Source organism: Frankliniella occidentalis, unplaced genomic scaffold, assembly GCF_000697945.3.
Source record: "Frankliniella occidentalis isolate FOCC.00 unplaced genomic scaffold, Focc_3.1 Scaffold16, whole genome shotgun sequence".
Taxonomy (NCBI): domain Eukaryota; kingdom Metazoa; phylum Arthropoda; class Insecta; order Thysanoptera; family Thripidae; genus Frankliniella; species Frankliniella occidentalis.
In genome coordinates this window covers 2,141,544-2,147,357 of record NW_026267146.1, presented here as the reverse complement: position 1 = coordinate 2,147,357, position 5,814 = coordinate 2,141,544, and the positions used below count along the sequence as shown (strand labels likewise).

General features: G+C 65.5%; 1 protein-coding gene across 4 annotated transcripts in view; it reads left to right on the top strand.

Annotated features, from left to right (window-relative positions):
* LOC113208516 (uncharacterized) overlaps positions 1 to 5,814 on the top strand; it is a 32,280-nt gene that overhangs the window by 12,378 nt on the left and 14,088 nt on the right. For all 4 annotated transcript variants that reach the window (XM_026425555.2, XM_026425536.2, XM_026425547.2 and 1 more), the window contains exon 3: positions 5,045 to 5,135. The gene's annotated coding sequence lies outside the window, so the exon portion shown is untranslated. The remainder of the gene's footprint in view (positions 1 to 5,044; positions 5,136 to 5,814) is intronic.

Below are 5,814 nucleotides of genomic sequence, written 5' to 3'. Positions count from 1 at the left end.
CCCTTTTCTCCGCGGTTGTTTTCGGGAAGCTTACACACCGCGCCTTGTCCAGTCAGTTCCCTCCCGAGGGCCCTGCCCTGCCCCGCCCTGCCCCGCGCGGCCGGCTTCGCGGCGCCGTAAACGCGTTTCGGCACGAGCGGCCACGAGGCTCGCGGCCGCGGGCTGCGCGGGCGCGGCGCAGGCAGGCTGGCCGGGCTGGCGGTTATGTTTAGGTTCAGCGTCCTCACTCACGCCTGGCCGACCCCCAGCGCTTTGTCCGCGTTTGTAAGCGTTCGGCTTCGTCTGCCCTATAGCTTGGCCGCCGCGAAAACGACAAATTTTCTGTTTTCGCTCGGTGGCCCGTGGCCCGTGGCCCGTGGCTCGCGGGTGGCGAGCGTGGTGGGGGCGGCCCTCTGGCCGTAACTGGCCTCGCGGGTTCGGCAACCCGTCCCTCACCGCCGACGACCCCGGTCGCCGCATCCCCCCCTGTGCGTCCGTTGCTCCGGCGTAGGGCGCAGAGCGGGAGAGAAATTTATCGAGGGGGCCACCAACGTATCTAGACGTAGGTGATTACTGGATGAGCATCACCGGGATTACAAAGGGTTGCAAAGATTATTTTGTGCAACTTCTTGCCATTTCGGAAAAATAATCGTCGCAGATTATACGGATTACGCCTGTACCCCTTTCGTAACCCGTGAGGTGAAATTGTACAGAGGATGGAGAACAGAGGTGGTGACCCCCTCGGAAATAATACTTGTCGCCCTCACACAACTCATCAGCATCAGTTCTGTTCGCCCCTTATAATTCGCCCACTTTCACCCGGCCTTGGGCTGTGGTGGGCGTCCTCTGCGATTTCATCCTCCCAGCCAGCAGCGTCCAAGAGGTTTGTCGCGTTACATGAGGCCGCTCCCACGGAGCGTCCAGCGCCGCCGGCCGGGCCCCGCTCATAGCACTCTGGTCCGGGGCCCGAGCCGGGGGGCCTGGCCGCGGGGCCCCGGGCTGTACAACGAATACTGCTGCACCGAGACAATTGGAGCGCGGCGCCGCGGTGGCGGGGCGTAGAGGGGAGGGGGGGGAGGGGTCAGTGACAACCCAGCCCCAGCAGCAGGGCGTGGCGCGGGGGACCGCCAGCCAGCGCGGAGCCCAGCAGCGGAGCCCTCCTGCCTGGAGGAAGCTGCTCGTTTCGTGTCTCGAGTGGCGTTGTTTCTTTCTTCTCCTCCTCCCCCCACTTCCTTACCCCCGCAATACACTCACAAGCCTCGGCCCGGCTACGCCGTGTGTGCTGTAGTGCGCTCTCGCAGTCCTCTAGCTTATGGCCAGTCCTCGGGAGCAGGGGAAGAGAAGGGCCCCCTCACTCACTCACTCACTCGGCCGAGATAACAACCAGGGACTCTGCGACTCCAGCAAACTCCGCTCTCCCAACTTGTGTCTCGCTTTTTGCGCCATGTCCCCCACCTCGTTACCCGGAGCACCGCGCCTGCAGGTGTTCGATGCGCGGCGCTCCTTCACCTGCTTGGCGTCCGCTCAACCCGACTGATCGCCTTCGTACCTACGCACTTGTCGCACTTGCGCGGCTCTGGAGACAGGGGGAAGACGAGATGGGACGCTCTCCTGAGGCAGTCGCCATGTGGGCGAGGCCGTGTCGCCCGCGACGCAAACCCTCGCGAGATCGAAGCGCGCGCCGGGCAGTCAGCAGCAGGGGAGGCCGCGGGGAGGCCGCGGCCGTGCTCGCGCTGTCAGTCAGACCGTCGGCGGGAGGGGTGGGCGGGGCGGGAGCCGTCATATCTGGTGGAAATGAAATCCAAGGCCCCGCTCGCCTGTCGCCAGCACGCGCCCCGGGCTTACCCTTCCCTCCCCTGCCCCGCGCCCCTACCTTTTACCTTTTCCCCCCTCCTCACCCTCTCCCTTTCCCTTACGCCCTATTCCATCCGGCCATTGTGACACACCTCGCCTCGGGCCGGGGACGGGGCGGGGGCGGGGCGGTGCGTGGGGCCGGCAGGGCCCGGTGGGGGGCCGGTGGATTACCTCACGGCCCCGCCCCGCCCCGCCCCGCGACCTTGAGCCGGGCCACCCGGGCCCATACCGGCGCGAGATAACGAGACACCTACCAGCATTCCAGTCTGGACGGCCAGGCCACGGCGGCGCGTGGACCTCCAAGCCTGACGGGCGCCCGCCGCGCGCTCGCTCGAACCGACTGCTGCTGCGACTGCGACTGGACGTAAAAGGAATGAAGAAACGTCTTCATCGTCAGAAGAAATAACGATGATGGCAATGACGGCAGCCCCCTCTTGCCCCCGCTTCCCTCGCCGGCTCCGACAAGTAAGGTCGTGTCCTGGACGAAGCGCCGTTGAGTGCGAGGGCCGTGGGCCGGCCTTACTGTCAACCGAACTGAGCTGGGGTTGCGAGGCGGCTTTGGACGGTTTGGACTCTTCGCTCCAAGGAAAAAGCAGCGCAGACGTGCAGATTTTTCTCGGGCTCTTGGAGTGAAATTCGAGGCGGTTATAAGCGGTGTTAGGAAAGCCACGCGGGTGTGACAGTCGTCACGCACTGCAGGCTTTGTCTGTGTGTGTGTGGTGCTGTGCTCCGCTCCCTGCCGCCGCCGGCGCCGACGCCCGTATCTCGTGTCGCTAGGCTGGGCCTGGCTCCGCGCGCAGGCTCCATAGGAGTCCAGCAAGCAGCACGGTCCAGGTGCTCTATGGGTACGGGTATACAGAAACTCGATCTCGTTGAGCGAGGTTGCCATGGGTGCGTTTGGTGTCCACGCTGCCCATGTAGTGCACCCACCACCGGCACCGGCAAAAACTCCCGCCACGCCGCCTTGTCAGAGCCTTGCCGGGCCGGGCCGCACACCCTCTATATTTATCCGCCTGGCTGTCCGGCCGTGTCCGCCTATCGCCCCTCCCGCCACACCCGGCCCGGCCTCTGACCGCACCTCGCCCCCCTTAAAGTGGCCCCTCCCCCTCCAACACAAGGAGGGGGAGATGATTTGCCCCCCCCGCAGCATTTTACTTTTGCCCTATTCTTAGACGCCTATTTTCCTTCATTTTAGCCGAGTTTTCCTTGCTGCCGTGCGTCTCGAATACAAAAGAAAAGCTTGGTTTCAAAGTTAACATCAGCAGACGAGTCGCTCGCTGTTATACGCGGGTACCCGCCGCGCCCTCCGCCCCCTGCCGTCCTCCTCCACGGTTTCCCACAGCCTCCACCATGGCCTCCTCCACGGCCTCCTCCACGGCCCTCCTCCACGGCCTCCTCCACGGCCTCCTCCACGGCCTCCTCCACGGCCTCCGCCATGACGTCCTCCCGGGACACTCGCGCAACGCACCTGCTTGTCGTCCTAAACGACACGCGACGTGACGAGGGTGACACACGTGGCGCCCGCGCGGCCGCGGTGCGCTCGGGAGCGTGACAAGCGGCCTGCGCAGCAGAGCGCAGCCCTGGGCGCAGCCCCCCGTGTCGGCCGCGCCGCTCGTCTAGGATGGCCTCCGCGGGCGCGGCCGAGGAGGAGTGTACGGCCTGTTTGTCGTGCTCCCGCTGATCTCCGCGACGCTTCCAGCAGCTGCGGTTCCGGTGGTCGCAGCAGCAGGGTGAGATGAGGAGGAGGAGCCTCTCTCTTTCCGGATGTGTCGGGGGCGGCCGTGAGAGAGAGATAGGCGCGGCGCGTCGTGATGTTGTGCGTGCCTCCCGCGCCTCTCAGAGGGGGCCTCATCCCGGCGAGCCTCCCGGGCTCCCGGCCCATGTGGCGGGCAGGGCCTGGGCACGGCGGGGCGGCGCGGCGGGCGCTCAGCGCTCACAGTGCCGCAGTGTTGTTGTACCCGTGGGAGGCGCGGCCGGGGCTCGCCACACGACGCCCCGCCCCGCGTCACTCTCGCCTGGAGGAGGGGGTAGGGGATCGAACTTTGACGACATTTAACTTGGGCGGTAGAGTTGTCCATTTCACGGGCCGTTGGGAGGCGGCTCGCCGTCGCCCTGGTCCACCAGTGCGCCTCTGCCCTTACACTTACACCCCCTACCCCCCGCCCTCCAGCTCCGACAAGCAGGTCGTTTGGTCGGCTCGCTGAGTTCGGAGAGGGTGCTTAGCCGCCGAGACGAGTCCGCGAGTCGGACCGTCGGACCGGGCTGCAGGGCGTTGGCGTGGCGCTGGTGCGGACCACGGCTGCTGGGGTTGTTGGTGCGAAAGCTGTTATTCTGGGCGAGTGGTCACCCCGGATAGGTGCGACCCCTCACCGCACCACTGGGGCGTGTGGAATGTTTTCGTTTGCGCGCAGGGAAAGCTCTCTGAAGGCAACAACATTTATTCCTTTATGGGGCAGTGTATGCACAGGTTGGGCCCGGTTGTGTGCGCCCGTGCGGCTGTGCGCCCTCCCACACTCTCTTCCTGCCGCCGCCGCCCCGCCCCGCCCAGCCGAGCATGGAATGGTATCGGTCTGCCGTATGAAGGATCCGGATAGCGTAGTGGCGCACCTGGGGGCCGCACCGGGCCGACGGGCCCCGGGCCGCACCTGGCCGGGGTGTGGGGGGCTAACTTGTACCGGTGGCGCGTTGCGTGCAAGGTGCCATTGAGGCGCGCGGGGTATAAATCGATTCCGCGCTGCACCACGGCCTCCACCACGTCCTCCTCCACGACCTGAACTACGTCCTCCTCCACGACCTCAACTACGTCCTCTTCCACGACCTCTTACCCGACCGTAACTACGTCCTCCTCCATGGCCCCCTCCGTGGCCTCCACCACGGCCTCCTCCACGACCTCAATTACGTCCTCAACCACGTCCTCCTACGTGGTCCCCACCACGGAAGCCACCCCACATCCTCCACGGCCTCCTCCACGGCTTCACCTTAGCCTCGACTACGCCCTTCACCACGGCCTCGACCACGGACTCCGCCACGGCCTTTACGACGGCCTCCACCACGGCCTCCACCACGGCCTCCACCACGGCCTCCACCTTAGCCTCCTCGGCCTCCTCCCACGCCGCCACCACCTCCTGCTGCTCGCGCGGTCCCCGCCGCAACGCCTCTTCGTCCTGTGCAGTGCAGAGAGATAACGCCGGGTCCTCTTTGTTTGTTTCAGGCTGGACTGCTGCGCCGCGCCAACGGCCCGACCCGCGCCACCACCATGTCGCACTGCCCAACACCGCGCCAGGACGACGGGGAGGCGAATGGTGAGTATCAGCGAGAGTGCCTCATAGTGCCGAGAGTGTAGAAAGGACTGTGGGTTGGGTTGTACCAATCAGTCAGAGTCAGGTGTGCCCCACGGCTGACCACCGCAGTCATGTGGGGCCACGCTCCCACGTGTTCAAAGGGATTAATAATTAAAATGTTCAATAGCGTCGCCATGAATGAGGTACCAAGTCTTTCCTGTCCATACACCTTCGTCGCTGTCCCCCCTGGCCTACGCCTGCGGTGCGCGTCGCCTGCCTTCTTGCCCATACCGTACCGACTGCTTTTAGCCGACGGGGGAGGACATGTCTCCAAAGTTGTATCGGCTTGGACTCGGCTGGCTGGTCTGGCCATTCCGAGCACGTCGCGTCGCACTGGACGGAGTGTGGTCGGAGGGGGTAAGGTGGGGAGGGGAGGGGGCGGACGGAGAGCCATATAGAGGCCCGCCCCGCCCCTCCTCCACCGGTACACACTACCGCCCCGCACCTCGCGCTCGCGTCCTGTGCCCTGTGACGGTCGCAAAAAAGGTTTAAAGTCTTCCGCCCGTAACAAGGGGTACTTTGTGCTGGTGCTTACCTGTCGCCGCACCGCAACCACCGGCCAGCCGGGACAGCGCCCCTGGTGAGCAGGCAAGCCCGCGGGACACCCCTGCGCCACGGGACTGCCTACCCCCACGGCGCT